Source organism: Anas platyrhynchos, chromosome 1 (assembly GCF_047663525.1).
Source record: "Anas platyrhynchos isolate ZD024472 breed Pekin duck chromosome 1, IASCAAS_PekinDuck_T2T, whole genome shotgun sequence".
NCBI classification, from domain to species: domain Eukaryota; kingdom Metazoa; phylum Chordata; class Aves; order Anseriformes; family Anatidae; genus Anas; species Anas platyrhynchos.
In genome coordinates, this window is record NC_092587.1 from 165523615 (window position 1) to 165548397 (window position 24783).

Consider the following 24783-nt stretch of genomic DNA (forward strand, 5'->3'; position numbering starts at 1 on the left):
ATACAGAGGATTCTTGGCCTAGGAAGCAGAGTTGCTAACCCCAACAGTAGCAGTAGGGAAAAGGTCCCTGAGGCTATAGGGCAAGGAACATGCTGAAGGGTAACAAAGTGAAAAGACAAAAGTAAAAGGTTGTTTGACAGCATATTAAAGCAAATTTGCCCATTGTTACTATTACACAGCCTTATAAATCCACATGTGTATGATCAAATTTTCATTTGGATTACAAATGTTCCTTTTCTCTTTGCTCAGTGAGACTGTGTTTAGAGTAGTGTCTGGGAAAGCAAGCAAGAAGAAATGTGCTTTGCTTTGGTGTTTGATGTGGGATTGAGATTGTTGCAGCAGGGATGTTCATTTGCAATTAGGTATTTGTGTTTTTATTATATACCTGAAAGATCGGATTACCTCCATCTCCTTTTATCACCTCTTTTCTATGGTAGATAAAAGAAGTAGAGATAAAGATAGGTAGATAAAAAGTTACTACAAGAACACAACTGAGTTTTGCTGATCATTTCTCCACTGAACACTAGCATGCAAATACCAGGCATCGATTGTGCCTCAGCATAGCCTCAGCAAAGAAATTGTTTGTGAGACATATTTGTTTGAGAAATACAGTCATATTTGGGAGTTCTCACTTGTGTCTTGTATATTTCTGAGTTTACTTCAGAGGAATATAGCAGAAATTACCATGCTTCTTTGTATGTTTACTTATCACATGCACAGCAAGGAATGTAGTTACTATGAAATTGGGTTGTTCATAAAAGTCTTAATCCTGCAAGCAGGAAGAAAACTTTGGTTTCTGTAAGGAGTCCTGTTGACTATAGCATCTCAGTTAGACAATTTAGATAAAATTATGCATGTCCTAAAACATTGTCAGTATTGGAACCCACATGGCATACCTAGCAGATTTTTCATATGCAGGAGGAGTTTCATAGATACCAGCAACCAAGTGTGGGAGTGATCAAAGAGCATTGTTTATAATCAAAATGTAAGTTACGGGTTTATAAAACAACTTGTGGATGCTTGGATGCATGTGAAATTTACTGACATGAATAATCTCACTGATTTAAATGAGAGCATTCAGGTGACTAAAACAAGTCAAACATGGGAATGTTTAGAAGATTGTGACCTTCAAAATAAACAATCATCTTTCAAAGTATTCAAAGGATAGTTATTATAACTTAAACTCAAGAGTTTCTGTTTGAATGTGGAAATAGCTAAGAACATATCTAGGCAATGCACCTGCAAAATCATAATACATTTTAATGACACTGAACAACCGTTCCCCAACTTCCTTGTACTCTTTTTTTTGGGGGGAGGGGGAGAGTGGGGGAAGGGGAAGGAAGGAGGGTGAGAGAGGGACGATGACAGCGAGGCTGTTTGTTTTTCACGAAAGTTGTTTGTGATTTCAGGTACTCATGGGAAATCTCTTGATCAGATTCACATCTGTTCCTGTCAAAGTGGGTGCTAAGATACCGGTCACCCAGCAACCATGTCCAAGAGGGAATTGGGCCGATAATAACTTCAAAAAGGAATGACAGATGCTAGATTAGGATGAAAGACAAAACGCATGAAAAATGAGCTTGTTAGAATAAAAAAAATTGTTCAAGCACCTTCATGCAAATTAAATGAATATTGAACATTTGCATGCAGTAATTTCTAGTTTTTCTGTTGACTGAGAAGAAATAAAGATGGTACATATAAAATCATAAATGTATTTTTTTTTCCACCAATTAACATACAAAGCAGTATCTTTCTTCTAAAAATGAGATTAGCCACCTGGGTGCTTGGCTGTATCCCACATATGTCACAACATTTTTGTAATGAGTGTGTTTCTGTTGAAGGAACACCTTATCTAATTCTTTGTAGCAAAACAAACAAGGAAGCAACCTTATATTAATTTTAAAGTACTTTAGGTTAATGTGGTCCTATTTCTTTCTGCTCTGGTTTTCAGAGCTGAATTATTTCCTGCTGTCCTTGAATTCAATCGGTTTAATGTGCATTAATAAAAGATCACATAAGATGAGTTCAGACTAAACGCTAAGGTTTCCTATTGACTGGTCAAACAATACGTTTTTAAGACACAGTGTCAGAGTGACTTTTTTTTTTTTACCATGCCTATGTATTAAGATAATTTAAATAATCTCATAATTTTATTATTGAAACATTCACATAACAATCAGAATTTGGAAAAGAATGATATAATGTTCCAATTGAGAAAGAATTCTGTGTCTTGGTTTAGCAATGTCTAATGTGGTCACGTACAGAAATTGATTTTCTTCAGAAATTAATTAATTTTTCATATCGCCCTAAGCTGCAGTTAAAAAGAGTGCATACTTGTCTGTTTTTTCCAGAAATATTGCCTAATCATATTAATACCATTGCCCCAAGGATGAAAAGATAATTGTACAAATGCATTTGGAAATATGTATCACTGAGTATTTATGATTAAATTATGCAAATGACCCAGCTCTCATCCTTTCCAGACCCAGATTGTCTAATTAGGATTGATATGCTGAATAGATGTTCCAGAATTTGAATACAAGCATGTCCAAAGAGCAGAAAATTGGAAATGACAAGGCTGAAATGCTAAGAAAAGTGTCTTTCCCTTTTATACTTTACTAATGTGGTGTTAGCAGTTGCGGTTTTTTCCTTTGGCTATATTGTGTGACTCATATGTCCTACAAGAAATAAGTCAGGAGAGAAAAATCAACTTTCATAAATAGCATTACTTTGTTCAGGACTTATTTTTCTGTAAAAATCTGCTAGTCATTCCTCTCCACTTTAAAGCTTTGTATTCTTGATGTTAAAATAATGATGTATTCCACACAAATTACTTCTTCATTTGGAGCAACTGTTGGTTTTTTTTTTACTTGTCTCCAGCTGCTGGTGCTAGATATTTAACTTGTAAGCATCTCATATATTCAGATGAGAATTATGCACCTAACATTTTTAGGGTTTGTTGGTGGTTTTTGTTTTTGTTTTGGTTCTTATTTATTTGAATTCACAACCCCTTCATGTAATAACTTTTTTTTTTTTTTTTTTTTTTAAGAAGAGAACTGAAGTCTCATTAGGCTACTTTATGGGCATTCTGAGTTAGAATAATAGCTATCCAGAAGTCTACAGTGTTTAAATCCTTCTTCTTCAGTGAGCTGTTTGCTCATTTATTGCTCTTATGAAGCTGGGAGAAAAGTCTGGTGAGTAGGAAGGAGGAAAGGAGGAGTACTGAACTGTCAGTACTTCAGCCATTGTTAGCAGCGGGAGTCACTCCGTCTGAACTCTGCTGGCTCCTGCTTCCCATCTGCAGGATGATGGATTGCTATGTTTAATACATTTCAGCTTTTGTCTGTCATAGTGTGGATAGACAGCACTATCAATGATTTCAACACTGATTAGAGCACTGGTTTTAGCCATTGCTATTGGCCAGGCACCTCCCAGGAATGTTTGATGTAGTAAGTCATTGGCACCCTTGCTATGCAAATGAATAGCTCAGCTAACTATAGACTGGTTTCAAACACCTACAAAAGGCTGCTGGGAATTACTAAACCCACATAGCCACTCTGAGTTGAGACAAGCCTGAGAATGCTTTGGTACCAAATGTAACTACTCACCCAGAGTAGTCCCCAGCCCAGAGATAAACGGCTTGTGCTTTTAATAGCCCCAGCACAGGCTCTGTTTGCAGCACTGCGTTCCAGGGGGTGTGATGTCAGCAGCGCTCTGCCCATCTGCACTTAAGTGTTTCGCTACTGGTGATATGGTAGAAGTGCAAGGGTTGCGTTGAAGCAATAAGATATGACATGACATGTGTCGTACAAGGATTTGCTCAGCCGTAGGTGCTTTGTGATTCACAAGTCCACGGGCTGAATGATTTCAACCACCAGAGAAGTCGCTGTATACCAGCACAACATATGCCCTGGAGTATCTTCTAATAATTATAAAAATGGTGCAGTGGACACAGAAATTGAAAAAAAATCGTATTATAGGCATAATTTCAGAGAAGGGGGTAATACATACATTATTTTCATCATTGGCATATTCATTTTGCACTCAGAATAAATTATTATTACAGTCTGATGTGTGAAACTTAGTATTGTATTGGAAACAAATAATTATGCTTTCTAGAGCATATAACACAAGCTTTCAAAGATGCTTGACCCAGTTTTCTTGATTTGGACCACTGCCCACCATGACAGGCCATACTGAGGATAACTTTCACTTCATTTTGAACTGTGGGAGGAAGGGAAGTTAAATTGAGATATACTAATCATCCTTGATTTATCTTTGTTAGTAAAAATTTTAATTTACAGAACTGGAATAATAAGTATGAGCAACTAATAAAAAACAGTAATAATAAATGTGGAGAAAAAGCCAGTTATAAATGTGTTTTGTTTATTCCTACTCACTTTATATTCATTCTGTGATTCTATCAATTTTTACAATTCTGTAATTTGGCTGTGGCATTATTTGCTTTTTAAAAATTTCTTCACCTTTGGTTCAACTTCCATGGTTCTTCTTACAGGCAATGATTTGTAATTTCTCAGATGTGCTTGCAGGAAATCTAAGCTCGACAGCATAGTCATGGATGCCATTTTTATTCCTTTTTAAGATGATCCAGGCAGTGGCAATGCTCACAGGGAGGAGTGTTCATGCTAATTAAAAGCTTGAGTTTACCTTTCAAAAAATGTTGGCAATTTGCCTGGGAGAAAATTCTGTCTTCAGTCACCATTTTTAATCTACTTGGCTGCTTGGAGTTATCTTCACTTTAAGTGTTTTAAAAGTTGCCTGGATGTTTAGGTAGGTTCCTTGACATCATTCCTAAGTGCTTATATGCCATATATGATGATCGGAGGATCTAAGGGGTATGCAGAAAGGAGTATCAGTATCACGAGGGCACAATCTTGACATTACAGCTGCCAGCTTTTCTTGATTTAGGCTCCTTTCGTTATCAATGGCTACACAGTGGTGAAACAGAAACTTAAGGAGTACTTTACAAATGAAATAAAAGTAAAAAATAAAGATTCTTAACTTACTAAAACTTTCTTGATTTTTTTCCTCTGTTAAAATAAAGGACATTTGGCTAGAGGTACTGAAAGGAGCTGTTCTTCTGGTGACACAAGCAGAGATAAATAGCTGGTGTATTCATATGTGCCCAGTGAGGAAATAATGGTAAATAGAAAATTAATGAAAAACAAGTATGAAATAAATACATAAATTACTAGGTGATGTATTAATAAATGTGTCATATAAATATGATAGGTAAAGGAATCAGATAAAATACTTTTTACTCAGATAAACAATCTCTGTTGTTTATTGTCTTCTGTAGAAGTAAGGCTGTGCTTTTACAGCCTTTTTTTGATAGTGGTGCTGGTTTGGAGAATTTTGCCCCTCTTCTGCTTCTTACAGGCACACAATCACATTCCTGTACAGCTATGCTTTTACAACTGTGTGACCATTTTCTGCACACGGTGAAGTCTAGGTTAAAAGTGCTCACCACTTACACCTTCTCCCCCACTTTTTACACTATTGTTTTTATTAACCCTGATCTTTTGGGGAAGACAGTTCACCATATGCTTTCATCAGCAGTTGTGCTGTTTTAGCTGAACGGGCAACAGTGACAGAAATGAGTAATGGTGGGAGGGAGGGAACTATGCCTTCATGTTTATGCATGATAGTCCTGCATGCCATGAAATTGTCCTGCATCCTAACTACAGCATCATGAGCCTAGCCCTGGAAATTAACTACTGATTACACAACAGTTTTAACACTATATTTAAAAGGAGAAAACAGGAGTGGGATCAGCGCTAATGAAGGGAGATGTAAAATCTTTAAAAGAAAAATGCATGAATGCAGTGAAAGCCACGTTCCTTTCTCTTGGAAATCTGCTTTACTAAGTCTTGGCACATTGGTCTGCTGTTTACTGTAGAACAAATGTGGTCAGTCTCTGGGGTACAGCATGATTTTGGCCTTTGGATGCCACGTTTTGATTGCTTGAAAAGATAGGGCTTGGGTGTGCACCGTCTTCCATGCCCTGGTTATCTGGCTTGTACACAGAGAGTAAGCCCAGTTGTTCCAATACATCTCCTGGTCTGTGGGAAGCAGTGCCAAGAGAAGGAACCCTGCAATTTAGGCAAAACCAGAGAAGATTCTGATGATTGAGTGATGTGGAGAGAAAACCCCAAAATGTTCTGCTTTTTTTTTGGACTGTCATCACTCACACACCTCTTGTGTTCTTCGGGGATTTTTTTTTCTTCTCTACCTCCATCATAGTGGAATATACATTAATATAGAGAACATTGCCTGTAGCGGTGCAGGCACTGACAGCGTCGCTCAGACCTTTGGGCTCTGATATGGTACCAAACTACTGACAACTATTTTAATTACAAGCACTACTTTGCAGAAGCACTGCCCAGTGATAATGGTGAGGGAAGTATTCATCTACCTCTAAGAAGACCTAGACAACCTGTACATGTCTCACAAGCTATCTAGACTACATAAGTATGAACTTCTATAAGAACATTCCTGTTCTATTATTGCTTAGAACAGGGTTATTTAGAGCAGAAGGTCTGTTGTTTTTGTTTTAAACACTAGTTGATTTCTTCGGCTGTTTTTTGCAGACATGCTGGAAAAAGTCTGAAGCTACCAAATCCTCGTCTACACAGGACCAGTGGGAAACTTCAAATTTCCCTGGGTAGGCATGATTTTAGCAAAACTTCCTCTGCTTAGAATGGTCTGACTTCACTGTAAAGTGGGCTCCACTGTGCTAATCCTTTTGGAATGCAGCAATTATCACCTACCATATAGGTGTTAAGTGCTGAATTTCAAAGGGATTATCACTTTCCTCCTTTAGTGGCTAAGTAAGAAGAGAAAAGTTGTTAGTACTTCTAAAGGGGAGGAAAGAAGAAAAAAGAAATCTCTCCTGTTTTCTTTCTGTGGTGTCCTTCAATCTGGCAAAAGATAAGCAAGCTGGGTTTTGCTACAGCTAGTTACTTTGGGTTTGATCTTTAAGAATTATAACGGCATTTATTTCCCATCCCCCTGAAGTACCATCATTTCTGAAAAGAGGTAAATACAACAGCCGTTCAGAATGAAAACTGGAAGTTCTGTAGGTGGACAAAATTATATAGGAAAACCAAAGTTCTTTATATCTTTATAGTATGTTTTCATCAGCAGTCGGGAGGCTTTCATCAAGTTAAGTACATAATAGTACTTTACATCTTCAACAATTTGTAGTTTTTCCAGTCTAAAAATGTAATTGATGGTTTTATTGATGTTGCAGACAGAGCAGTAGAAATTATCCTGACTATTTTTATTCATATTTTATTCAACTGACACAGAAGTATTTTGTTCTTTCGCTAGTACTATCTACAATACAGATAATATTAATTTCACGTGGTTGTTGGATAAGGTGGGATCAGTGTCCTTGAATTCTTGTGTTGTGGGTATTTTTTTCCTTTTCATTCATAATAATCTCCTCTACAGCTACTTTTGTAAGTGTTTGCTTCTGTAAATCTTCAATGAAAAGTTGTCTGTGAACATAATGGACAATGCAAGATGACAGTTGTGGATTGTCTATTTCTGTTTGTTTGTTTGTTTTAGGATTGGGGTTTCCCAGGTTAGTCTGCTCAATCATTGTCAAAAGCTTAGGGATATATAAAAGCCAAAACCAGCAGTAGGCATGCCTCTGTCCGTATCTCCTTTGTCATGTACACTGATTCAGTGCTGGCACCTAGGCATGTTTTTTCTGAGTTCCACTTTCTTCTTCATTTCATGGCATTCAAATGTTCAAATGTCTTTGCTGCCATTATGGGTTCATGCAGCATAGGTAATTTTTTCTTCTGAAGTGTATTCAGATTTTTTTTTTTCTCTCTTATGAGTGTGAAAAAAATCTCGGGGGGGAGGGGGGGGGGAGAAAAGGGGGAGGGGAAAAGGAGGGTAAAACCATTGCATAGGGATGAATGTGTGCACTTAAGTGTATCGCTGAGGTATACTCTTAATACAAAAGCCAGAGGATTAGTTGCCCGGCACAATAAGTATCTCTGAGCCTTTGCCTGTTCAGACTACTTTTCTTTAGAAATAAGTTAGAGTTGACAGCTAAGTCTCCAGAATTTGGTAGTTTGCTGATGTGAACTAGTGGGGAGAACATTTAGAGAGAGGGCATTCACATCTGTAGAAGAATTTAAGATGTTGTAAGGGATAGAAGTTGTTACTAGTGGAGTTTTGTGGGCGGGGTGGACTGCCTTGTTAAGTCTTCTTCTGTGAGGTTTCAAAATAAACAAAAGGGGCTATTAGAGAAGAAAGTAGCATTTGGAACTGGATTGATGATGCTGAATAGCAGTTCATATTGGGGAAGGGATGTAGAATATCAGATTGTAAGACTGGCTTTTAGTCTCTTACTTTTATGTACACTATCACTTTATTGGGATGAAGAGTGATAACTTCTGTCAGAAATGTTTGGTCTAGAGCTGGCTTTCTTGGAGCTAAGAATTTTCAAAATTTAGTGCTGGTAAATGGGTTAAAAGACATTGCAGTTTCTTCACGTTCAAATAACAGAAGATCATGAATTGCAGAAATAAGTTGCATCACGCTGTTTAGCTACTGTTTTTCCTATGATTGCCTCAGAACATAAAAATTCAACATAAATGTTGAAATTTTTCTTCTATTAAATAAATAGCATACATAGTGCTCAAAATACAAGATACCATACTACTATTTCTTGGTGTTGGTAGGATTAGTTCCTATTACAAAAATGTGTAATATACATGCAATCCATTTTATGAAGAGAAGACAAAAAATTGCATTTTAGTTCCAAAGCTGACAATGTTTTCTTAGGAATAACCATCTTCTCATTAACTGTAAAACAATTTGGTGGAATAACATATTCTGCTAAACTTAGGAAGTTGTAAAAATGAGTATTCTTAATTTTTAATGAATTTCTGAAATATTAATACATTTAGTCCATTTTTGATGGTAGTAATATTTTGTAGACTTTATGGGGTATTTTGAACCGTAAGAGCTTAACTGCTTAACTTTCTGTATCAAGATAATAATATATACCACCAAATGACCACTGTGAAAAGAAGGTACTTTGCGTTGTTGGAAGTGATGTTCGTTCAAGTCTAATGTGCGTGCAAAGAGCTCAGTACTTATGTAGATAAGTGGCTCAATGCCAAGAGTCACGGAATCATAAAGGTTGGAAAAGAATCATCATAAAACACATGCTTATTTCAGGAAGTCAGGAGCACACTGCCATTACAGGGTATCTGATTATTTGTCCTGTGAATCTGGCATTTTCCATAATTTGATTTCATCATAATTTGCATAAATCTTGTATGGAATTATATGCTGGAGAAGTAACTTTACAACTCCTAGATTTAAAAATTAAAAATAAAATAAAATAAAAGGGTCTTTTTAAAGTAGCACCTTTTTGCCATTTGTTTTGCTGCCTCTTTAGTGTAATGATCCCAATTGCAAAGAACTACAGCTCCTTCTTTGTCAGCAGGATTTATGATAATGTCTTGCCATTTTTTTAAGTTATGTAACACACACTGCTCCTCCTTTGTTGTATGGTGAAATTTAGTAGGTTGTTTTAATAGTTTGATTGATTTTTTTTTTTCCTTTGGCATTTGTCTACAATGAAATCTAGTGTCTGAAATTTACTAGGAGGAGCAATCAAGAGGAGTGTCTTTTGTTTGAATTTCTGAAGGTGTCAGGAGGTTTAGGAATATTTGTGATAAGTCTTTTGTTTTGTGAAGGCTAGAAGTGGGTATGCAATGCTGTGTGAAAAGTGTTGAGCGTTGCTCTTTTAAAATCTTTTAAAATCATCAGCACATTTCTTAACAGGAGCAACTGCTGGTCTTTCATATGTTGCTGAATATTCAGCGGCACTTAGTGGTTCCTTTTTATTGTTGTTGAAAAAGTAATAATGTTTTAAAGACTTTGCTACACTTGGACACCTAGAATAAAGATTGCTTTGATTATTGTTATACAGTGAAATTGGAGGCAATGCCAAGATGGCCACAGAATTAAGTGAGACCAGATTTTACCCTACTGTTTGGAACAGATAGTTTCTTTACAAAGACACCGTTTTTAACCATTAACCATTTTCTAAAGCACTCAGCACTCCTTGTACAGTGAAAATTTTGAGAGTAAAAGAATTAGCAGATAGAATCTTTACTTTTTGACATTTTTAACTGAAGTGCTAAAGTTTATTTTTTCATAACTCTTCAGGTTAGACAGGAAAGAGTCAACCAAAAATGGATGAAAAATTCGGGTTCCATTTTGCAAGGGATCTGAAATATAGGCTAGTGCAAAGTTTACACGTTTTTAGGGTATTTTATAGGTTATTTTTTTTCTGACATAATTTTGATTACTCGATTAGGTTTGGACAACATGACTCTTTCTGATGATTCCGGGATAGTATTTTCAAAAAATATGCCATTAAGTCTGTAACTGCTATGTGTACACTTTCCTGTGATTTCATGGATGTAACTGAGAAGTCTATGTCTGACTTCCCTAGCTTTAATTTTCTGACAGGTGAAAATAAAGACACTAACTACAAACCTGCTCTTTAGAAGCTTTCACAGACAAACTATTCTTGTCTGTTAATTTCAACATATCCTGTCAGGGACCTTGACCATTCTATGCATAGGTTAATCAGTGAGTGAAATTATTAAATATGTTAATAAAAAGTCCAAATATTGGACTTTTGGACTGTAGATATTATCAAAATTTGTACTGTCTTGCACCTCCCAAAGTTACATTTTTCTCTTTGAATACAGAATTGTCTTTACCTATTTAGCATTTGCTGTGGCTTGGAAGCAAAGACCTCAGCTGAAAGCTTGGATATCTGACCTTTGACTTTTGAGTTGGACTGCATAAAAATAACTGTTGAGCTGTTATAATCTATATTTCATTACCAAAGTTCTTTAGTTTGTTGGTGTTGTTTTAACTTAAAGTACATCAAGGAAATTCTTTAAACTCTTTCTGAATACACATACAGAATTAACAGGGAAGGAGATTTAAGTCACTGAAGTGATCATTGTTATCTTTCATCATTGCCGTTTTTATTATGATTATTATTTTGTTATCAATATTCTGAGATGGTGATTCATGCTTTGGAACAGTGAGTTTTATAACATATTTGTGACTAATGACTAAATAGTAAAGACTACATTTTCTTTCCCTCTGTTTCTCCTTAAGACATTCTGTTTTCTGTTCATTTTTTTTTAATGTATTGGTCTTTGAAATGATTCTTAGGATACTGAGGACCATCATATTCATGAGATTTATCAGATCTCCACATAAATGGAGCTAAGGTAATGTGATAAAAGTAATTCTGTACTTGGTTTTGTCACAAGCAGTGAGTGCACTCAGACATATGTGGAAACCTGAAACGGATGAATGGAGGAGCATGAGTGATAGAGGTAGAAATTATGTATACGGGGTATATAGATTAAGTCTTTTGAGTATCATGTTCCTGTGACAGTAGATGCATAAAATATCAATATGAACAAATCTTCAGTTTCTAAGCTTCATGTATGTTTTAGGGTATAGTGTATGAATGCAGAAGCTTCTTTGTTGACCATTCTGTATTTAACTAATATAGTCAAAGTCCTACAAGGTTATTTTATTTTATTTTTTTTTTCTTATCTGAGATGGCAAACAAAGTGTCAGAACTGAAAACTGTAAGAATCACAGTTATTACAGATTTCAGGTCACATAATGGTTTTGGCTGTATTCGTGGCCAACTGTTGAATATGTTGAAATGTTATAAAAATGATAAACATTAAATCTGTGCTACAATTTAGTAAATACCTCTTTAGTTTCATGATAGTACTTGTAAATCTGGGTAATATTTTGATTGCTATTTTCAATGCAATCTTTTTTCACCACTTCAGATCTGTGCTCATAGACCTGTTAATGAAACAGTCTGTAATCAAGTGCTTCTTTTTTTATTTTGAGCATAATTATATTGTATTTTAGTTACTGCTCTGGAAAGTTCGCATATTTGCAAGTCAGTTTCCAGAAGAATAGATTCATGTCTAAATGAGTTTGTATTAGAAGCTTCTACTAGTTTAAAAGAATTTTATTACAGTTGTGTCTCTAGTAGCTATTTTTTGTAAGACTTTGAAATGCTTTTGTCTTATCAAGTGCCATTCTCTGCAATCCTTTAAGCCATTTGAAATGGAGCATGCGGTTTAGATCAGCTAAGATGAATTTCCTTAGATCATTCAGTGTTCCTGTGAATCTTAAAATATTATGCACTCTGCCTTTTGTGGTTCTTTCACCATTTTTTTTCTCAAGATTATCAGAACAGAAGTAATTGCTTCCATCCATTCTTAAAGATGTTGGAGTTCAAATACTGAAGCAGTTCAAAAGGGAATTTATGTATGCACATGTATAATCATTAACGCCAAAATATTCCCCTTAAAAGTTTAGAGAGAAGCTCCAAATATTTTCCTGCATGTTAATTCAGATCATTGGAAATGCAAAATAAAATAGTACAATTCCTTTTCCAAGGTAAAAATCATTTTCCCTAATAAGGTTCTGAACTATGAAAAATTTTAATCAATAATTTCTAGAACATCTACTGCACTTTTTTTGTACAAATATTGGCTTTAATATCTCTCTTCTGCTTTATGCTTTTTTCCACATTATAGCAGTGTGCTAAAATCACTATAACTCTTCCTTTATAGAGGCTGGCTTATTTAGGGCAAGTTGTATATAGCTGCGTGTTATACTTGATTATACAGTGTAGCATGTAGGAAAGTCACCTTAGTGTAATATTCGCTTTGAAGGTACAGTAATGGCATAAACTGTATTTCTAAATACTTCTACAAACTATTTCCATATTTCAAATTCCATTAGTTCAGTTTTCTAATTTTGTTTCTGTGTATGCATCTTGTCATAGACAACAACCTATGTGTGACTTTTTCAGTAACTTTAAAAAGCTAGCTCAGTTCTCTTGCTCGGGGAATTTCATAATTCTCTAATTATTCATTATTCTCTATTCTACACAGTTTCTTTGGAGATGATATTACTTTTAAGAAACTGGTGAAATGACTTTGAAGATGAAACTACAAACAGGGCACTGGATGTTCTGCATTCATGAAAAGCACTGATACTCACTTGTGAGTGAACAAGTCAGGAATTAAATATTGAGGCCTTTACACAACCTTAGACCTTTAATGCCAGGAGAAATATTTATATGTGTGTGTGTGTGTGTGTGTGTGTGTGTAAAATAATCTGTCTGCATAGTACAGAGCTGGAATTTCTGCTTCAGGTTGCTTCAAATACTTTAGAAGAAAAATCAACCTTTTTCTCAATTTTTAAGTAATAGGGATTCTTCAACATCCCACTCTGCCTAGTTTCTACCATATCTTTTTTTCATTTGTTTGTTTTCTTCCACATTTGCTTACTACATGCTTATTAACTGCTTACATTATTAAAATTCTGTTTCCTGTGTAGGTACTTTCAGATCTTCACTCCTGCTCTTTGATAAGTTAAATAATTTCAGCTCATTAAATCTTTCACTGCTTATTTTTTCCCAGTCCTTTCTTCTTTGAGATGCTCATCATGAATAACATTTATTTTGCCCTTATTTGTACTTGCACAGCCTATTTGTTTTTGGTAAGCTACGGTTTTGTTTAGGAGAACTGTGTAGAAGTAACAAACAAAAATTTGGCTCAGCAAACAACTTAGTTAAAAATCCTGTTGCTGCTCAAACATGGGTAGAAATCTTGCAGAATAGGTGATGTTTTCCTGGGTTAGCAGAAGGAAAGAGTGGCGAAAACAGAACTGTCAGGTGAGCAAACATTTGTGTTAATACTCCCAGAAACCATGCCTTTTCAGTAAGAAGATGATATTTTTCAAGTTATTGCTCTGAGGAAGACTATGGTTTTAAAGTCTTTATTCAGGCAGGGAGCTTTTAAAATATTGTGTACTATGTGGAGAGACTTGGCGGATTTCTCTTCTTCCAAAAAGTTGGGTCCAATGACATGAGAGTAATTATAAGAATGGCACTTTTAATGAAAATCTATTTTAGGAGTATTTTGAGTAGTTCCTGTTTCCAGAGTAAAAAGGGAGATACCGACAGAGTAAAAAGGGAGGACTGGAGGTACCTACATGAAGTTCAGTCAATGTTAGGCTTGCCTAGTGTGATCCTTTAACTATATATACTACACTCATGCTTTAAGGTACAATATCTTGTGACTTTTCAGGATCAGACACTATTAAAGACAGCTGTTCAAAAGGAAAAAAAAAAAAAAGAACTCCTCAATCTTTAGTCTGGTAGCAAAGAGATCTACTAAGTGTTAAACAGTGTGAGATAAAATACATGATTAAGAACAATCATAGTAATCCGGCAACTAATCAAGATTGTTGAATCAAGCTCAAGAAACAGTCCAATAATAGAACATTTTCTGAAATTAATGAGAAAAAGGTAAGAAAACATCTGACTAACACATAACATTCCCAAATAACAAAACAGATATAGCCTGTAAACAAATTACAGGAAAGGTCAGGCATAGACTAAGCAAAATGTTTATGTGATTTAGATATGTTTATGATGACATATTTATCTTAAAATATATTCATATTATATCTTAATATTTGTAACTTTTATAGTGGATTAAATAATAAAAATTATCATTAACTTTCTGTTTTGTTTATATGGGTTCACCCCAGTATTTAGTATTTTTTGACATGTTGGCTTTTATTAAGAACAATGGAGACTCTTGTGACATTTCTGAGATGTAGGAGCTAACAGGAAAAGGATTATAACAGTAAAACAGTCAGATTTGTATCTCTGAGTTTTGGTCCATTAATAGTGTCATTTGAGAGGGGCTGTTTATTCATCTGAATGTAGAGTCTGAGCTAGCTAATAGCAACTATAAAGGTAACAGTTTTCAAATGGAAAACTCAAATTTTCAAATCTTTCAATTTTTTTTTTTTTTTTTTTTTTGTGTGTGTGTGTGTGTGTTTATGCCTATTTTCGTGTGAACAAGAAATTTCCTCCTTCATTCCATGTTATTTGTGAAATATAAATCTGGGCTGTTCGTTTATTCTGGAATAACTTAACTCAATTTGCTTAATATTTGCTTTTCACTACCTTGAGTTGTACTACCATGTTGCTTTTTGATAGCATATCTGTTGATGAACAGCAGCAAACTGTGTAGGAAAATAGTGTTCTCAGCCCAGGTAGCTGTTTCAGCTCTTGTTGTGCAGGTCTTATCCCTGATAAAACATAATTGTTACTGATTCACTTACTGAGTGTCCTAGCAGAGTTAATAGTTATTAGAGTTGGTTGTGCACTTTGGAGGAATGACGTATTGAGATTCTCAGTGGGGTTTCTAGAAGAGCTGTAGTTCCAGGTTCAGTCTTGAAATGGACATAGTTATTTGAATAAAAGCAATCTAAACAGGGTAGTAGAAAACAGGATACAGCTTATTCTTTATTTTATTTTATTTTATTTTATTTTATTTTATTTTATTTTATTTTATTTTATTATTTTAATCAACTGAAAGCTTTAAGCTCAAGGCAAGATTCTTGAAATTGTTTTTTGGGGGACAAAACAAGCCATTTTTTGAGACACCTTTATAATCTATCTGATGCATAGTTTAAAAAAAAAAAGTTAAGAAAGAATTTGGGGGTTTTGAGGAAAGTTTCTTTGAAGTCTGGGTCTTGTAATTAAGGTGAACTGAAGATTAATTACAGGTGAACTGAAGAGCCAGTTCACCTGTAGATAATGGGAGAAGTGAGTCAGATGCAGGACAAGTCTGCTTTCCCACTCTTGAAAAACATGAAAATTTGTGGTCCTTCTGAAAATTAGATTTTTGTATTTCATGCTTCTAGTTTCATGAGAAGAATGTGCACTGGGGGAGCAAGAATTATAGATCAAGAATTAATGATAAATTGAAAAAAAAAAATAGCCACTGTTAGGGCATGTTTTTGTAGCAGAAGGTAAGTGTTTGTTTTGCTGGTTTTATTGTAACCAGCATGTGTAAGAAGAGCAGTGAAGATCTGGCAGTGTGGTCTAGCAGCTAGAGTAGTGTCCCTTTAAAAGCCTGCACCAGGCATTACAGTTTCCAGTTCCTGAGGAAGGCAGTGCAGCAGTGTCTTCACTAATATTCTCACCTATGCTAGCTAAATTAAAAGTGAGATGAGTGCCCTGATATAACCACATTTTCATTTTATGTAGATGAAGACAGGCTGCAACACATTTCTGCTAGACAAGGTTAAGAACTCTCTGCTGTCCCTGAACAACAATGTTCTAATTAAACAAGAGCATGGTAAGCAGGTTGTTTCCTTGCTCAGACCAACTGAAAATGAATCCTTTTTAATTTTTTTTTTCTTTCCCTTTTTGGAAGGATTTATTTCCAGGCAGACAAGTCATCCGAAGTGTCTTGCTACATGGCACAAATTCAAGTTACCTATGTGGAGGAAAGGTTGGCAGTGCATGTCTTGGGATGGAAGGAAGAGAGAATGTTGTAAATGTGGCCTCAACACACAAAAGCTTAAGCTCAGGTTAGAGCACTTTTAGTCACTATATTTCAGTTATGTTTCAGCTTTTTTTTTGCTTTTTTTTTTTTTTTTTTGTATAAAAGGGTGGGTGGGGAGGAGTAAAAGAGTTAGTAGAACAGCAATGCTGAACTTATTCTCTTAGATCTAATGAAAGCATAACTTCTGCTGCAATGAATTAGTCAGAAATGAAGAGGTAGCTGATAATAGATCTTTAGACAACATGGGAAAATATCAGTTGAGAAAATCAAGTAAACTAGGCATATGAGGTTCCAATTTTCAGATAGCTAACATGGAAAAGTAGGCTAGGTAATTGGTATTTATCCTTTAACCCACAGCTTCTGTAATTTGCTATATAAAGAAAGATAGGTTGCAGTAGTAAAAAACAAACAAACAAACACCAGAGGCAATGATTACCAGTTATTTCTCATTTCAATAATGGCAAAGTTTCAACATAACTCAAACCAACATATTAAGGTGCAGTAGGATCATGTGATGAAGCAAGCTACTTTAAGACATATATGAAATGTATTAAAGAACCTTCCAAAATGCAGAAGGTTTCACGTGTTTTGAGAATGCCAGTTTTGAAGCATGTCAGGAGTTGATAGCTCCAGGAGCACTATAATTTTGTGTCTCTCATTTAACACATTGTGGATTTCTGCATCACTCTTTGCTTTTCCTTAATAGGGAATCAAGCCATGAGAAGACACTGATCGTGACCTATATTTCCTAGAACGTGTTTTTCCTCATTAAGCTGGTATTTGTAGAATGTGCAGAATGTTATATTGTGTAGAACAACGCTGTTAGCATTTTTAGATAGCTGTTCATACAACACATTCCCTTATTCGCTCCCACAGTTCACTCATGTACTAAAATATTTACCCACAGTTACTTGGCTGGAACAATAGCTGGAAGGACAGCTCAGATTGTATACTCACAAGTGGAAGGTGCTTCAGTGGCTTCCAGGCTCCGAGTTGTGTTCTGTCAGGTGTATATTTAGTTTTGTAGTCTTTCCCTGTGTATAGCAACTGCCAGACCCGTGGCTGTAGGCCAAATAGAAAGAGCCCGTTGTTGATGCCAGTGGCTTTTGCTTGGTGATGCTGGTTAGCCAGACAGAAACCGCAGCTTCTTGGTGTCCTAAGTGTGTAAGATTTTCTGAATTCAGCAGGCCCACCAGTCTCTGGAGCTTGTGAACCTAATGTGTTATATTCTTTCAGCACGTATTTTTCGACTCTTTGGCTTGTTATTTTCTGTTAACTACCTTTCCATCCAAAAATATAGATACTTCCAGAATGCAGTCGTACAGGCTCATGTAGAAAAAAACTTTTCTAACATCTAGTTTACCTGATGGTTAAAAGTAAAAGGAGACAGAATATATTTTACACTTACTCTTGTTCATTTAAGTATACAAATTACTCTAAAATAGCATGATATCACTAATTTTGTTTTATTTTTTTTTAAATATTATTAACAGAAAGATGATGCAATGATGGATAATAATGATTAATTTCATGAATTATAGTTATGGAAAATAGATAGGCAGTCTGATTTATAAAACATGCCATTATCTATTCTCATGTTTCGATTTCAGTTTCCAGTCAGTTGTGTTCTCCATGTCAGGAAAACTTTTTTTTCCAGATATTATTTTCAGAAATGAATTAGGACAGTGGCTCCATGTTACTGTTCACCTGGCAGCTATGTAATAGATTCCTTTCCCTATTCCCGCCAATGGTTCTGTCCTATGAGTTGCATTGATTTAATTATTTCTTTAGCTGTCTAAACTGTTTCTGTGAAATGATCATATTAAAAAAAAATGTGTTTTTTGTTTGTTTGTTTTTGTTTTATTTTCATTTCATGCATTTTATTTTGGAATGTGGCCAACAAATAGTTGAACTAAAATGATTTATAGCAAGGGACAGGAACCTTCAGAATAGTGAGAACTGGAGTTGAGTGGAAGAAATGATAGAGAAATAAACAGAAAACCTCTTATATTTGATCTGCTACTGACAGAATAATGACATGTAACAACAGCTTAAATGTCTAAAATATCTCAGAAGGTGTGCAGAACAAATGTTTATGACATGCTTTCTTATTCTTCACCTACAGAGTAATACAAATTTGTGGTTACTATCACATTGATGTTTATCGTTCTGAGGTGGCAGGCATCAGGTGGAGACTGAAAATCTTAACAGCTCCTAATATTTTAAACATTTGTGATAATGAGTGAGAAAGAATTAAATGTGCTGTAGTTAAAAAAAAATACTTTATGGAAAAACTCACAGAGTCCCTTTTTCTTTCAGCTGCTGAATGTCACATTCACCATCCATTCATATTGAAAATATGGGTATATTTGTCCAAATAAAAATGTTACTTTCAAAGCACGGTTAAATAAAAATTTATGATTAATTTTATTGTATAGTACGGTAAAAGTCCAGGGTTAAGTATCTGAAGGAATATCTGTAAGTTACATGGGGAAGATCTTCCTGTCACTTGGTTTAGATCAACAAGGTAAATTACTTGAATGTAGGGAAGTTACTTTCAAGTAAGCTAACATATCATTTTAATGCACTGGCTACACCAAATTAACTTGCTGTTTGGAACTGTAGGACATGACTGAATTGCATAAACACAGGCATCTAGATGCATTTGAAAGCCCTAGGGTCTGTCTTTTTTAGGGCTGCCATTCAGAGGAGTGCAAGTCTTTTGGAGGTCCTTTGTCAAGTCTGCCAGCCTGTCTTGTATACTCTAGGGCATCACAGATAGCACTAGGCTCCTATATTCAGACAGCTGATCAAACTTCTAGGAAAGAATTCAACGCTGGATTCCGACACCTAGATTTAGTCAATGGTGGTTTAGTCAATACAGTCAAAGGAAGCCACATTATTCCAAAGTAGACACCTACATTTGCTCAGCTGAATGGCTTTCTAGACTTCTTTGATTGTATTGACAAGACCTCCTTTGACAATAAAGGAAGCTTAGATAACTGACATCTGATTTTAGATACTCCCCCTTAACATACAGTATATGTGAAGCAGCTTAATATACTTTTAAAGCAGCATGATTGGGAGTGAATTTGTCCTTTAACCTCAGATCTGTCAATTTTTATTTTATTTTATTTTTTAATGTAAACTATACTACCTTTATAGTCAAATAGAAGGGGATGGGCAGCTCCAGAAAAGCTATTAGCATTTTTTTAAACCATATGGTAGTCAAGGTGAATCACTTTCTAGAGGTACCAGTCTATTCCTTTGCCTGTAGGAAGAGTCTTGATCACTAGTTTAGATTTAGACAGCTACTAGGTGCTTTAAGTTAGGGGCAAATAATCTTAGATTAAATGAGTCACAATTTATTTGTCTAAACATAGACATAAAGTGCCACTTCAGATGTTCCAGTGTGTAAGAACATCCAATGTTAGACACCTGTAAAGTTCTGGCAGATATGACAAGCAACTTTCAGATGGTTTCTTCTTAGAAGCCATCAGGGTACCTCAAAGAGACTAAAATAACTTCAGATGCCTGTTCAGGCAACTGAATCCAATCTTCCATGCCTGTATGCGGATTTATCCAAAATATGAAATGCATTGAAATATATGCTCTTTTTTATTTTATTTATTTATTTATTTATTTTTGAAATAGCTTCCCTGGACAGGTACACCTACATATAATTTATTCTGATTTAAAATACAATTTTGTCTATATTGCCCCTGTAGTTGAAATGCTTTGAAAGCATTGTTTTGACTATATAAAAGTCATTTCTCCATCATTGAAATTACTGGTCATAAGTAGAGTGGAACACAGCATCTATTTAACAGCATGCAGCCACGTTTGGAGGTACAAGGAATAATATGTATATATTTATGTATGTATGTATTTATTTATTTAATCCAGAACACACTGGGTAGGAAATTTTGGATGAACATAATATAATTTGCCCATTATTATCAGACCAGGCTGTTGGGACTGACATTCAGGCTTTAGTGACAAGTGCTCTAAGACAAAAACATATACTTTCAGTGAAGTCTGAGATGGTGATTAATCTTATAGATTTAAAAAAAAATATATTTGTGTATAAAATATTTTTGTTAATGTTTTGCATGTGGAAGAGAATCAATATATTTTTTATTGTAATTACTTTTTGTTTTGTTTTTAATTAGTGGCAAATAAAGTAAAGAGTGCCTAAGATGTGAAATTATTCCTGGCTTTTCTATTCTGTTCTTTGACTGTCCTTCTAAAGTAGGATTCATTAGTAACTATTCATGACTGCAGATTGGCAATGCTTTTTGTAGTTTGTGGAGCGAATGAATAATCCTCTCCCTGTCCTTCCCTGATAAGCTGTGATGTGAAGAGCCTAGTTAGAAACAGTTCAATGTATGTGTATTTATATTAGCAGCTCCTACTGATTCTTATGTTACAATCATAGAAATATGAACTTTCTTTGCAACCACATTTTCTGTATTTATCAGATATTTTGCTTCCTAACCCCTCCTTTATCTAATACCTTTGCTGGTTCACATCGGTTTTCAGCCTTCACTTTTCACTGAGACTTCCTTGCTACCAAAAAGAGCACTACTTGGAAACATGGAGTAAGTATGTATGACTTAGAATAAACTGGAAGAATGTTTGAGAAATGTGTGGACTGCCAAACTAACTTTGTCCTAAGGGACTTATAACCATTTTAATTGATTTTTTTTCCTGAGATTTTGTTCATCTTATTAAACAAGTCCTTAGAGGAGTGAAACAGTAGGTTACCTCCTTGAGAGCAAAGGACAGCCTGGCTTATTTGCTACAATTATCAATTTGTCCTTATCTTCATGAAATGAAATACTTTTTTTTTTTAATCCTTCTGAAACAGCTGATGATAATGAATAAAACAATAAAGAAGACTTGGTGTTAACCTCCAGCCTAAGTCTATTTAATTTTTAAATATCGTGTACAATTGTGTGTAGTTGCACGTTATTTGTTTCTCCTAAACCATATATTTATCAGGTGAAAAAAACTGTCATGCACAAGTGACTGAAATGCTCTGTTTTGTTTTGGCTTTATGATAATATTGAACAGTTAAATTCTCAGTGAAAAAAAAAAGTTTAGCTATAGTCTATCATAGGAAAAAAGTCTGTTGAAATTTTGTGCATAATTCAATTTATTACATTTATACATAGCTTTCTAATATTATTACAAGTGATAGTCACCTAATTTGTACTTCTATTGAAAATTGGTTTGAAATGCTATTAACTTGAATAGGGAAATTTAGGACACAGTACTATGTAGATCAGCCAGACTATGTGGATCTATGTGGAGCTCTAAAAGAGAATCCTGCAACATCTAATTCAATACAGTTTTTGCCATTTTAACATTTCAAGTTCTAATTATGACTAAATTGAAACTTCTGTTATGGATAGTTACTGAAAGTGTTGTTAGACACTGGAACAGGCTGCCCAGGGAAGTGGTGGAGTCACCATCCCTGGATGTCTTTAAAAGACGTTTAGATGTAGAGCTTAGGGATATGGTTTAGTGGGGACTGTTAGTGTTAGGTCAGAGGTTGGACTCGATGATCTTGAGGTCTCTTCCAACCTAGAAATTCTGTGATTCTGTGTGATCAGAAGAGTATCAGATACTATCCAAAGAGTATTCAGATACTATCCAAAGTAGCAATACCAGGGAATCCAGGCTGCACAGGGTAGGATTTAGACCAGTTTGCTGAATTCCTAGCATAACATGGGCAAATGGTAGCTATTATAATCATAAACTTTCACCTCAGGTTATTCAGGGATGTTCTGTCTAGGGGTCATAACAAAGTCACTGTTCAGCTCTAATTAAATTATCTTTAATGATTAATTTTTGAATGTATAAATTAAATGAATGTTAACATATTTTAGTAAAAACTCGAAAATGAATACATGTTTCAAGCATTTTTTTAAAAATGCTGCACTTTGAAATTTGCAAAGAAGAAGCAGGAAAATATATACATATTTTTAATTATACTGGTAAAAGTATTTGTAGATAGCAACATTAGTAATGCTTTCCATTAGATTGGGTGAAATAGGCATATGTCAGACAACAATTTTCTTCGGATAACTATTTCCTTCATAGAGCAAGTATGTTGAGGGAGGTGAAACTTTCAAAAATATTTTCTCAAAGCAGGTTTACTTACTAAACAAGAAAATTGCATATTTAATTTACCATTTGTGGAAATTACCTTGTTTAGATTTTCTGCTGCAATGGATGTACATTATATACTTCTTTCTCTCTCTTTTTTTTTTTCTTGCTTAAAAAATCTTTTATAGACATTTCTCAAAAAAATGCATTTAATTCACATATGGAATATTTTTAGCTTTACTTATGAGAACTCTTAATGTCTGGATCCAAAATATTTTGTTTCTGAGGTGGGAAAATATATTTGATAAAAAGACATGATGTTTAGTCAGTAGTTTGATAGCTTTAAAATAAAGAGTATTACTTCTGTCATTAAGAGATCCACTTCATTATTTTCCTATTTAGTTGTCTTCTCTGGGTTAGGCATCAGACTAATGAGAATTTTGTAGAGCAGTCCTTTTCTGTCTAAACACCAACCATATAAATGCTTTCAATGGTGTGTGTGTGTGTTAACCCACACAAGAAATGCATGCAGAGATAATACATAGCCTGAAAAATACTTATGTGCTGACAGTTAACCAACAGTGTTGTCACAGCAGGAAGACATCAGTTGAAGAAACAGATAGTGACCTCAAAAAAAAAAAAAAAAAAAAAAAAAAGGTCTGGTCAGCAGTATGGACAGGGTTTCACAAGATTATAAATCACCCCAGGGTCGCTGTGTTCCCACCATAAAGAGAGCATGGTCGTTTTATTGTAATCTAATAAGTGATGGGAGCAAAGGACAGCTCCAGAGTGTGTGTTTGGAAAAAAAAATCTTGATTACAGTTTCAAAACTATACAGTTTCCTTTGCTATTGAAGTGCAGATTATGGGGGTTAAGGCCATTTTAGGATTGGATTACCTTTTTATAGCTGTATGTTATTCCCTTGTTCATGAATCAGAAAGTACTTAAATTAAACTGAACATTTGGGAGTAATACTAATAGGGAGTGTGGTAGTAGAAAATTAATCACTATTTAGTGTTAGATGGCTAGCCAAGTAAGTCTTTGTTTTCAAGGCTTTTTTCAGTAATTGAAATACCCACCTTAATGAACTGATGAGAAATTTTATTTGGTAGTTCCTTTTATTTTTCAAAAAGATTGTTGTGTTGACTCATACAAAAGGAAGTCAGTAGGAATGTATTTTTAATGTCTGTTTTAATCCAGTTATTCACACTTTAATTTTGGAGTTTATTCTATACTGGATAAGATTAGGCTGTAGATTTTTTTTTTTTTTTTTTTTTTTTTTTTTTTTTTTGTCTTAGGGTTGCACATTTGATAAATCTTAAGATTTTGGGTATTAACCCTGACATGCATAAATAAGAGACAGAAAAGAGATTTCTTTTCTTACCCTTCCAACTTTCTCCACTTTAATCCTCAGATTCTTTTCATGTTTTTGGGGTAGCACTTCTATCTCTATTTATTTACTTTTTCTCAATAAACTTATTATGTTTGAAGCAAACATATACAAAGTGAGTGGTACCAGAAATGAAGTGGTAAGATTCACGTTCATTCTCAGATTCATGTTCTGAATAAACTGAAAACTGGATGCAGAAGATGGTAAAATGCTTCAGCATTTTTACATTTCAACATTTACCCTGTGTTTGTGTCTACATGACTATTTGTTTTCTCAATTCAGGGAAACTATCAGCTAGCAACCTGTTTTGGTACCTACTGCCTAGGTGCTAGCCAACCATTAGGGGCCTCTAAAAGGTGTATTCTGTCCTGCTAAACTCTTGGGAGAAAACAAATAGGAGAAAGAGGCTGAGTAGGCCTTCATATATCTTCTAGACCTTACTCCTCAGACCTGAATAACTTCTGTTCTTCTGTTTCTCTAGATGGCCATATTTAAAAAAAAAAAAAAAAAAAAGCAAACAAACAAAAAACAGGCAGATTTTCTTCCTTGGGTGTTTCTTTCCTTGGTATGCACTAAATTTATGTATGCTTTCTTCCTGAAACCACAAATAGACTTGGGAAAAGAATAGGCCTAGCACGTTAGTAAAATCTATAAAGCAAGAAGGTTCAGGAATTGGCTGTCTCCTCAGACTACTCATTTTCTTCATGACATCAATTTTACTTTCTCATGCTGACATCCAGTTCTGTGTTAAAACAAAAAGTCATAATTCTCAGAGTTAGGATT

At 34.8% G+C, this 24783-nt stretch overlaps 1 protein-coding gene and 1 long non-coding RNA gene across 12 annotated transcripts in view; both read left to right on the forward strand.

Annotated features, from left to right (window-relative positions):
- The window catches only part of DACH1 (dachshund family transcription factor 1), a 368016-nt gene that overhangs the window by 15193 nt on the left and 328040 nt on the right, over positions 1-24783 (forward strand). The gene's annotated exons all lie outside the window — the stretch shown is intronic.
- Positions 15418-18896, forward strand: LOC119718514 (uncharacterized). 2 transcript variants are annotated; one of them, XR_005269666.2, is made up of 3 exons: positions 15418-16286; positions 16365-16521; positions 17203-18896. It is a non-coding gene; the product is annotated as an uncharacterized lncRNA (long non-coding RNA). The 2 variants fall into 2 exon arrangements; XR_011806388.1 differs by having other exon boundaries at positions 15418-16521.